This window comes from Salvia hispanica, chromosome 6 (genome assembly GCF_029641045.1).
Source record: "Salvia hispanica isolate PSC_SH4W2 chromosome 6, Shi_PSC_v1, whole genome shotgun sequence".
Classification (NCBI taxonomy): domain Eukaryota; kingdom Viridiplantae; phylum Streptophyta; class Magnoliopsida; order Lamiales; family Lamiaceae; genus Salvia; species Salvia hispanica.
The window spans coordinates 7,347,982-7,359,366 of NC_142697.1; the positions used below are offsets into that span (position 1 = coordinate 7,347,982).

At 39.7% G+C, this 11,385-nt stretch overlaps 1 long non-coding RNA gene across 1 annotated transcript; it reads right to left on the minus strand.

Annotated features, from left to right (window-relative positions):
- Nucleotides 1-5,969: 5,969 nt before the first annotated feature.
- Nucleotides 5,970-8,041, minus strand: LOC148923138 (uncharacterized). Its single transcript, XR_016132587.1, has 3 exons — nucleotides 7,825-8,041; nucleotides 6,571-6,650; nucleotides 5,970-6,257 (listed from the first exon to the last, which is right to left on the minus strand). It is a non-coding gene; the product is annotated as an uncharacterized LOC148923138 (long non-coding RNA).
- Between the last annotated feature and the right edge of the window lie 3,344 nt (nucleotides 8,042-11,385).

Sequence of the window (11,385 nt, forward strand, 5' to 3'; positions counted from 1 at the left end):
GGAAGAGTGAGCGGCTCCATTATTGCAAGAAAATCAACATTGAAATTTTTAATTAATCGTCTAAGGACGTTTTGGGTAGGCGCGTTAGCGATTCCCCGAACGTTCCAAAACAAGAAATTGATAGACATAATTAACAAGGTAAGATCGTACCCGGCGAGGGGGAAAACCCGCCTTGAAATTCAGTGATTTGTAAATCGGTCCCCCCTTCGATGTTTGGAGGGGACGTTGCATCAGCCCCGGGGCCATGTTGCACTTCCATCTCCGAGGCCTCACCACCGCCGTTGCCATCAACGTCGAATTCGCCGTTTTCCATAAGAGAGTAGTATTGATTGGAGCTCATATAATTTCCAAATGAGGCGTTTCCTCGTCCCCCACCGGAGTGGTGGCGTCCAGCCCCCCTTGAGCCTCCTCGGCCATTGGAGAACGACCCCCGTCGAGCATGGTGGAGCTCCCACGTATGACTTGAGGAACCACGCTCGTGTAGAGTGGTGGCTGCACTAAAACCCGTGGGCTTGGCAGTGGGCCAAACCTCGGTCCGGTCTCCATTCCCCTTTTGGGGTTCGGCCACCCCTCCCCGGTCGTCATGAAGCTCCCCCATAACATCTGGGCCTTCCCATTCCGACTCCTTGACTTCCTTCCCTTTCGACCCCGGCTTGAAAGCGGCCCCGGGATCAGTCATCTCCGCACTCCTAGCGCCGCTCCTTTGCTTCTCATGCCCCGAGTTCCTTTCTTGTTGATCTAATTCGTTTTCTTTTGGTGTTCGATGTGGCTGATCTTGTTTTCCTTTCCCGTTTTGCTCTCCATGATATTTCGGTTTTGGGGTATTGTAGTTCCTCTTCGCCGGCCTTTCCATCTTGCCCGCCGCGTAGCACACCTCACTTGAGTGTCCCACATGTTTACACTCTCGACAATATGAGGGGATCTTTCCCCACTTAACTTGCTGCACCGTTTCGCGCCCACAGATATCAAGGATGATCTCCTCCGGAGGCGGCTTCGTGATGTCGATCTCTACGCAAATGCGAGCAAATGATAGCCTTGTTTTGTCAGCTGTGGCACGATCAACTTGTATCGGTGTTCCAAGAAGTTTCCCAATGGCGAATAGGGCAGATTGATCAAAAAGGTGTATGGGGAGGCCGATTAGGTTGCACCAAATTGCCGCAATCGGAGACTCACAATAGGCATCGAAATCCGGCGTCCATTTGAAGACCCTCATGGGATGGCGATCAATATACCAAACTGGTGTGCCTTTCGGACCACCAAGCATCCGCGCATAGTCCGCAATATCCTCAAATTGAACAAGAATGTGTTTTGCATTAATATACTTCCAAGAGAAACTCCGACCAAATTTAATGTTGTCAAGAGCCTTTTGAATTTGAAAAGAGGCCGGAATGGAGTGAGAAAACTTACCCACGATTGCGTACCCGACATTGTCCGCAAGCTTCTGAATTTCGGCTCCGGAGAAGTAGATTGACGGAATGCCGTTTGAGAGGGAGGCGTATCCGATATTCTGAATCTTTTCCGGCACGAATACTTGTGGGCCATTGGGGTCCGGTCTCTCCCGAATCACATCTGCCATGGTTCTCGGTTTCCCAGCATCACCCTCGACTTCGGCGGCTCCACCAGCCCCATTTGAGTTGTTTGCGCTCATGTTGGTTCTTGCCTTTGACACACTCGGGATACCGTCATTAACCATGTTTGTAGGCTGCCCATTCGGGTCCCCCTTATTCGTAGGGATGCCGGTGATTCTCGGGAGTCCGTTGACTCCCCCATCGAGATTGAATACAACCGGGCCGGGGCTGACCCCCTCCCCGATCAGTGGTGTCTTCACGAGAGGGTTTGGCATGGCTGTTGAATCCATTGGTTCTTGTGCGCCCTCAAGCCTTCTCGGCCATACCGAGTCCTTTCCCCGCTGCACCGCGCCCATCTCGAATGAGTCACGAATTTTCAAGGTCCGGCCTTTGCCGAGGGGGGGAAACTCTTCTAGAGATGGAATGAACGTTGCTAGAGGCGTTGGCATTGGTATTGGGGTCGGTGGAGGTGGGTTTTCGCGTAGCACAACAGCAAGGTGATCTCTCTCCGGTGGGCCTCCGGCGAGAAGGGGTTGAGCCGCGGCTGTATCAAGCAAATCCGGCGAAGTCAAAGATGCAAGCTGCAAGATGGTATCAATTTTTGGCTGCATTGAGTTTGCAACGGCTAGTACACCATGTGATTCTTCATTGTGGCAAGCCTCCAAGCCTCTTTCAAAAAGTAAGTTTGTCTTTAGGTCTTTTTTGGGAAGGTTGACTATCTCACCAACCACCACTTCATTTTCATTGGAGGATGCATCCAGCTTTGACCAAGATTTGAACACCCTATTATCTTCATCCAGTCCAGCATTCACGACGGCGCCGGCGACCTTGCCGGAATCCGGGGAGACTTCGGAGGCATTGGCCGGAGGGGTGCAAGTAAGCTCCATTTCAGCTCTCACATCATGCTCTTCATGAGATTTGCTCTCCTTTGCTCCGTAGGCCGTTCCAGCCGGGAAAATCGGGCCTTTGCACGTCGGAGCTTCCATATTCCGGCTAGCCACAGCTCCAAAATCAATCCTTTTCCGAAGTTGTTTATCTTCCGGGAGGGGCGAGAGGTCTAGCCGTTTCCGGCCATTACCTTTAGTTGGCGGCATCGGGGTGTTCTTCCGAGACTTGAGCCTTGTCTTGGCTGCCGATTTTCTAGTCATTCCTTCCGGTGGTGGGGCCTGGTTTGACCGGAAAACCATCAAATGGTCCGGGATAGATGTGCCTTCGTCGATAGCTTGGGCGTTGGCAGCGGTTGGTGTCGACAAGCTCGACATGGCCGTCGAGGCCAAGCGCGACAGCTCGTGTTCTTGGGGGGAGGGGGGGATAGGAAGGAGGATGTGGAGAGGTGATCGGAGAGGATGATCGGACGTTGGTCGGCGGTGGTGGGGCGTCACCGGAGGACCATTACACTTAGAGAGAGAAAGTTAGAGAGAAGGGAGAGCGTCAGGTCAATTCAATCTCTTAATTCGTTTAGAAGAAGGTTGCGAAGGCTCATCGAGATGCACAACGGAAACTAGCTTGGAGTTTATACTCAATGATTCATGTCCTCCATTTCCTCGACATAATTCCACGAAGAATGTTCGAGAATGCATTATGCATGTACTTGACAAGTTCTTTGAGGAATAAGGTCAAGCTATTTTCCTTTAAGTAGCTCGACAAGTCTTGGTTAATGACGATGAAAGATGGATATCAATAGAATCTGTCAAGATGATTCGATTGGAATATCCTAGAGTGACAGAATGTTTTGAGGATTTTTTGATCACTCAAATAGTTTCTGACACAAGTCATCGCTTAAAGTAATAAGAAATGATTACAAGAAGGTTTAACTGAAAAGTTGAAAATCTTCAGAATAATAGTCATTATATTACTGTTAGAGAAAAGTAACATGATAGATGACAAATTCATAAAGGCTGCATTTTTCTTAAGTCCTAGTTCATTTGAACAAAAGACTAGATATAGAAATGGGAGAGCCTGAATTGTCATCAAAGTTTGTTTAAAGCGAGAAAAGATGCTTTGTGAGTTGGATTGACCTATATTATAGAAGGACAATGACTTACATGACAATGCAACTTCTAAGTAAGAGATCTTGATCCAGTTAGGTTTTTGTTGCAGTGGGAGCTATTAATGCTCAACTATTGTTTTATGGTTGATGCTTAAGGCATCATAGTATTAAAATAATATAATTGCGACAAGGTTGAGTATTCAACAACACATCAACTTCTTAATCATTGAATGATAAAGTATTTATGGCTCTTAGTTTTAAAGCCAAGAAAATACTTAGCTATTGTTCAAACTGATCTAGACTATCAAGATTTTAACAATTTGTTTGTTAAATAGCTTGAAAGTCGACAATGTCTGTTTAATGCACTATGAGTTGGAATCGTTTGATTCAGAATACTTATAGAATTGCAACATAGAAAGACTAGCAAGTATCAATGGTTTACACCATAAAGAGACGAGCAAAGGGTTATGATCAGTAGTGGGAGTCTAATCTCCATTAACAAATACAAGCATTCATCTAATGAATGAGATAGTTATGCAAGAAGGAATCGAAGTCTTTCTAAGACAAGTTTGATTAAGTGATGAGTTGTACTCATTAAAATCTTATCACTGATGGGATAAACATTAAAGAAACTACCAACATTAGTACCTTCTACAAAACACGAGTTGTGGACTAGAGCGTCTCTAGTCTAGCACATCTCAAGGTGTAATGTTGTTCCAACACGTGTTGGAAAAGTGTCCAAGAAATTGGAGTTGAGTACTGAGGCATGTTTTAAGGTTTGTCCCAAATGATGTAAGGTTATAAGTCTGTAATCTTCAAAGATATAATTCTTGTATGAAGATCAAGAGATGAATTACAAGCCTAACAGCGTGATAACTCTCAAAATAAAGAGAGAGATATCGGATTTTCCACATTACCAAGAAGTTATACCATTAGAAACTTTTGCACTAATAAAATCAACTTCAGTACCTAAGATTGTAAGAACCATATCGTAGTGGGAGCGTTCCACTGGAACACAACAAGTTCATGGGTCTAAGAGTGTCGTAAGACTCAGTCTTAGATCAACTTGAACATAATCCCTTTAACTACAATGTAGTATTGGTTCATTTGGATATTCATCCTTGAAAAGGTGATAGATTTCAAACTACAATCTAAGATAGACAACATGTTTTACAAGACTTGCAAAACTACCTATAGGCTGTGTCAGTCAGTGGGAGCTAGTATATTTGCAAGTGTAAATATGGATCTCAAAAGGCTAGACAATGACAATGGGTTATCCCCAAAGAGAATTATCTTCTCGCTATCGTTGTGCCAGGATTTATTCGATCCTATTGTCTATTAAAACTTACATAAATTAGAATATATGTATTATGATTGTCAAGACAGCCTTCTATAAATAGAAGTCTTGAGGAAATCATCTACTAGAACATTCTAATGGGATATGTAATTAAGGGCAAGAAACGCATGATTGGAAGCTTATATAGACCTTCGTGGTCTTAGGCAAGCATCTAAATCAGAGTATATATGTTTTATCAAAATTGTCAAATATTTGGAATTTGACTTTTTCCCATAGCAGTGCTGTAAGCACAAGGAAGTTGAAAGTGCATTAAATATGGTATTATTGGTACTCTACGATGATGAAATCTAAAAAAGTTTCAAAAAACTAAGATTGGCATCTGGCGTAGCAAACTGGTTTTCTACCCAATTTAAGATAAATGATTTAAGAGAAACTAATTACATTCTTAGCATTTAAGTCCTTTTACAATTGCTAGAAAGAATGTTGAGATTTTCTTAGGAATCATATATCTACACATTGCTTGGAACATTTTAGCATTAGAAATTCCATGAAAAGGTTTATACCTTTCAAGGTGGAATTGTCTTGTCTCTAGTCAAGTGTCATTTGACGCTTAGTGAGATCAAGAATTATGAGACTAGTTTCGGAGATAGTTGTCTCATGTATGCTATAGTGTGTACTTAGTTTGATATTAGTTGTGCTTTTGCATAGCAAGTATATATCATAATAACCATGGCAAAAGATTTTGATTGAGGTAATGAATATACCCTAGTGCTTGAGAAAGACTAGTAACTATATTCTAGTTTACCAGTCATTCATGTAATGTCCTTGAGGTTACACTGTCTTAGTTTTATTACTAATCAGTGATCGAGTAAGTTATCCTCTGAATATGTGTTTACCTTAGGAATATCTTCCTAATAGCTTTAATTGTAAGTTTGAGTATTGTAACGCCCCCAACTCTATAAACGGGTGACGCTACCAAAAGACTTAAATTCTAACTTCTTTTATTTAAAAAATTCAGATATTAAATGGAAATAAGAAACGAAGCAATTTTATAAATTGAAAAGAAGTAAACATCATTTACTTTTCATTTTAGTTCTAAAAAAAAACATTGTCATTTGACTTCAATAAAGTGTATATATTTCATAAAAGAAAATCTTTAGCAAAATTAAAATAATTTGTCTATTGGAACATTCCCCCCAAAATACACATCTTTAATAGTAAACCTACCTCTGGCTCACAGCCCATACAAATTCCCATCATCGGACACATGCACGTTTTCAAAATATATAATAATATCTCAACGATCATATTTACCCCAAAATCCAAAAATGGATACTAGTCAAATATAGGGTTGGGAGACCGTGGACCACGTTGACCGCTGCCTCGTCACCGACTCCTTAATCTGAAAAACATTAAATAACGGGGTCTGAGTATGCAAGCACACTCAGTGGGGAATACGCTGCAAGCATTCATAACCAATTGTGTAATGAATCATAACATAATGAACCATCTCAACTTTGCTGACATCTATATGAGACTAGTCTCGGTCCCTCGTGGACCTTACCCCTCGTGGGCTATTGGTGGGCTATCAGCGACCCATATGATCCCTCGTGGATCTGGCCCCTCGTGGGACCATAAGCTCATATGCATGATGCACGACACAACAATGATTATAACCATGTAACCACTACGCTTACAGATAAAGTAAACCCCACCTCGAAAGCTGCAATCCAATATAAATAACCACCTCAAGCTTGGTTTGGTTGTCCTTCCTCGAGCCTCGGATGCGCCACTCCTAGCACTTAGGCACTTTAACTTAATCTTTAAACTTTCAGGCTTAAACTTGAAAATTAAACACATTTTTAACTTTAGAACTTAAACCAATTAAGCATAGCATATAACTCCAACTGAGACAAAGGAATCATAATCCACTTGAAAACACTACTTATATCCAACATTCTATTTAACATAAGCTTTAACACCTGCATAAATCATTCAACTCATAACAGTCTCTATTTTTAATCAACTACAACAATAACCAAAACAAACCATCTTATAAAAGCTGTCAAACTTACTACTCATATGACCTACTGAAATAAATCACAAAAACGATACGAAACGGTTTTCAACAATTCCAAAAAAAATCACACATCTTCTCTACATCATTATTTAAAGCATATCTCAAGTTCATAATCATCTCACACCAATAGGTTACTCAAATAAAATTAACAATATCATGTTTTACAATTTTCAGTTACTAATCATAAATCATGGCAGAAAGCACTAACTTTGGAAAATCATTCGAATTGACTCGCAAGTCAAAAATCAACGAAACCAATTGCAAAAGAAACATATATAAGTCGGGTTTATGAGGATTAATTTTGAGCTTGAAATTCCTTTTCGTTTAGGATTTATGAATATTTTCCAACCACCTGCCAGAAACAGGGCAGTCCTTTTAGAAAATTCATAATAAATCCATATGAACTTAGTTGAAGCTGAATTTTGGTGAAAATGTAGAAGACATCTAAGGATAACTTCTGGTAAAATATGAGCCTAAAATTAACTCTTTTGGTCTGTCAAATAAACCCCGAAACCTACTGTTTAAACAGTGTACTTATTGGCTATCAAAAACATTACTCTAAAAGTTCATTTCCTGATTCTAAAAATAAAAGTATAGTTTCAAAAGCATCGACACAAATCAAAATCAAGCATCCCTTTGTATCTAGGGTTTCAATAATCCTACTAACTAAATGAAAATTGATTCAAGCCATCAATTCATACAACTTCATCCCCAACTACCGAGTAAAAGAAACTAAAACAATCAACATAACTAAAATCCCCAATTCTAGACAAAACATAAAAATTCTCACTTTTCCACATTGACAACCCAAAAAGCACAAAGCTTAAGATCAAATCCACATTCATCAACTTAGAAAGTGAGATGATCCAAAGAGGAATTCAATTGCTACCTTAATTTGCAAGAAACTTGAGTTTGGGGAAACAAAGCTTCAACCTTGAAATCCATTAATGGAGATTGGAGAAGATAGAGAGGAAGAAGTTGTGAGCAAGAAGGATACGGCCAATGGCCGGCGGCTAAGGCGCTGCCGGAGGAGCAGAAGATGGCGGTCTGGAGGGGAGCCGATGTTTTTCTTGGTTTGTTGTTGTATGAGAGTGTAAAGTGTAGAGAGATATTTAGTGTGTATCTATGTCGGTGTGTGTATAGTGGGTTCTAGAAAAAGGTTGCTTAGATTTTTTTCTTTTCCTATAACTACACATAATTCAACAAAAATAATTTACAACATTAACATGTATACCTATTTCCTAATCCTAGTTCGTCTAGTAACTTTAATATTAACACACACATAACATCAAAATAAATAAATAAAAGGCATTAAATAGTTGCTCTAAGATTTTCTATTTTCATTTCAAATTTCTAAAACTACTAATTTCACCCAGTAAATCAAATACGAACACTTAAACCTTATTTATTTTGCTAGGGTGCATCTTCGGTTAAGTAGGACAACCTGTAAGACATTTCGAAAATCAAACTTATTAGTTCAAAACGTTTACAAGTAATCAATTCACAATTAAATGATTTCAAAAATACTTTTGAAAATACCCAAAAATATAATAGCTTCTTCGTTTTTTATTTTTTTTTATTTTTATATATATATAAAGGATACGGGGTATTACAAGTATGCCTATGAGTATTATATTTAATTACTCTAGTGAAGGCTAACTCAAAGGACACACGAGTTTATTAAGCTAAGCAATCACATATGTGGATGAAATTAATTAAAGATCAAGTACGCAGCAAAGACATTATGGTGACAAAGATATAATCAGAGAACAACCAAGCAGATTTTTCTTTCACTTAGTGAAATGAATGGTAGTTCGATATATCTAGTACCAAGACTTGCTTTGAGTATAAGTGGGAGAGTTTTTGGCAGTGGGTATACTCGAAAGCATGTTTTGAGTATAAGTGGGAGATTGTTAGGTTTGGTATACTGAAAAGCATGTTTCGAGCAGTTTCGCGCGAATAGAATCTTGCTTGTGTACATAAAACTCTACAATCCACTTTTAACCCGATTCAGTATTATTCGAGCAGTTCCGCACGAATAGAATTACTATTATTATTACATTGTGTTTGCTTGTGCATTTATAAGATGTTTTATAAACATTTAAATGTATAAGAAGCAAACAAAGTCTAAGTAAGTCTTTTGCTTAGTAGACCGGTTGTGGGCAGCGTCCACTTTAAGGTAACACGGTCAGATCTATGCAATGCTTTGCAAAAGAAAAAGAAGAATTTCACAACCTAAATAGGCTTAGACTACCTATCGTGAAAGGTTGCAATGTCAGTCCGCATATTTCTAAGCCTTACTGAAATAAGATGACATTGGTGTGGTATAACACTGAACGGATCTAACAGCAAGACGTGTCTTTATGCTATCTACTGAAAGACTAGGTCTTGATAAAACACTATTTCTTAATCTACATATGTTAGCATTGAGCATACGGTATTGATTATGCACTACTTTGACTTATCAAATGGTGCGGGTTTTTCGCAACCCAATAATCCTGATATATCTGGTAGTGGTGATTAATATCTAGTGGTGCTAGGATTGTTATTATGTTGAATCGTGCGCGAGGTGAGTCTCGTTTGATAATGTCCTCAAGAGGAGCTCGAACAAAGTTTTATTATTCAGAAAACTGGCCAGTTGGAGTTTTATTACTCTATGAATAATAAATAAATGTTTCTTGCTAAGTCCACTCCTGGAATTAATAAGATATTAATTAATTAAGTCCATAGCAGACATTAATTAATTAATGGACATTTATATCTTAAGCGCGGGAAATAAATAATATAAATAACGGAAAACCGGATTACTTGTAATTTCAGATTTGGATGGGGAGAGTTCAATATTACTTCTGTAGTGGTTGCTCGTAATATTCCAATATAAGCTTGTATTAAATTGGGGTTTCAATTTAATTAGTGAAAAGCTAATTGGGGGAGCCCATATCCAAAACCTTCCATAGATCCCTGTCTGGGCCCAAAAGGAACTTAATATAAATAGGAGAACAAAGGAGACAGAGAAATCACAATTTTACTTCTTGTAATTTTCGAAATTTTCGAAAATCTCCAGCTGAGGAGAATTTCGAATTCTACTCCCTTTTCTAAAAGGATTTCTTCTGTCTTCTTTATTCGAGTCCTAGTATTTTGATAAGATCAGCCCACCCTGATATCGAGATACAGTTCGGGAACCAGAGAGAAGATCCGTGGTCTAGTATTGAAGATCATCACATGGAGATGGAGAAGGCGCGAACAATCGACGATTCTTTGGAGAATCAAAATCGGTAACTCTAAACCGTAGAATTCATGTTTTAGGATTTACTATCTTTAAGCATGAATTATTTGCGTTCTAGCATGCAATTATCTGTTTAACATGTGAATTGATTATGTGAATTGATTAATCGCATAATCGGTCAAATAGATATTTATCTGATTTATTTGTTTTGTACAAGTCTTCCGCTGTGCAAGGGGCACTAAACCCCATCACTGTGATCACCACCTTGCATGTTAGTCGGTAGAGGCAGTTTATAATTTCAGTTGTTCATCTTGAGTTAAGCATTTTAATCAATGGATCTTGAGTTTGAAGTCATGAATTTGAGTTTAGTTATGGTGTTTGTGTTCGTATGATTTCTATTAATGCTTGGTGAAGAAGAAAACGTCAAAATCAACTTTAGTTTGGACCACTTTACTTTTAAGTTACTTTTGCTTTTGTTCCCCACTTTTCAGTTGTACCTTCCAAACCTGTCAGAAAACCAACCAGCCACCAGATATACCTTGTTGTCTAAATTTCCTCTTTTAGTAACTGTCTACTTTTCATATACCTCTGAGGCACCTTGTCCCCTATTTTCACGAACACAACCACATGCCTGTTATTTTCACGCCAACCAGTCAGTAGAGTACCATCTTTATTTCTTGCCTAGGTAAACTCTCAACCCAAGCGTGGTAGCTAACCAAAAATATCCAGGAAAGTCACCGCAGTTATCCGAACGTGTCCATCCTTGTGGGATTCGACCCTTACCTCCACTATACTAATCAGTAGAAGTGGGTTGAGAAAACTTGTTTGAAATCAGGTCCCGGTTGTCGTACCAACGACTCAGCTGGGTCAGGAATCTCTTTCTGATTAGTTGGATGCACTCCCAATTACATACGTTGACCGAGAGAAAACCTGCCGTTTTCAAAATGGCGCCGTTGCCAGGGATGGATGGCGTTCATACCTGTTATTGTGTGTGATCTTTTTGGTGTACATAATGTTTATAATTTTCCTTTTCTTTTTATTTTCAATGTATGAGAGGTGGCTCGGCTCCTGGCCAGTGGAGACCAAGGATACTTCCCCGAGGAATGATACTCGTTACCACTCGTTCTGGCCTGTGAACAGCACTGTCCGACCTAGGCACGAGCAGCGACGAGGAGAAAGAGGATCTAGAGTACCAACTCCCGGAGCTTCCACTCCAACCAGTAA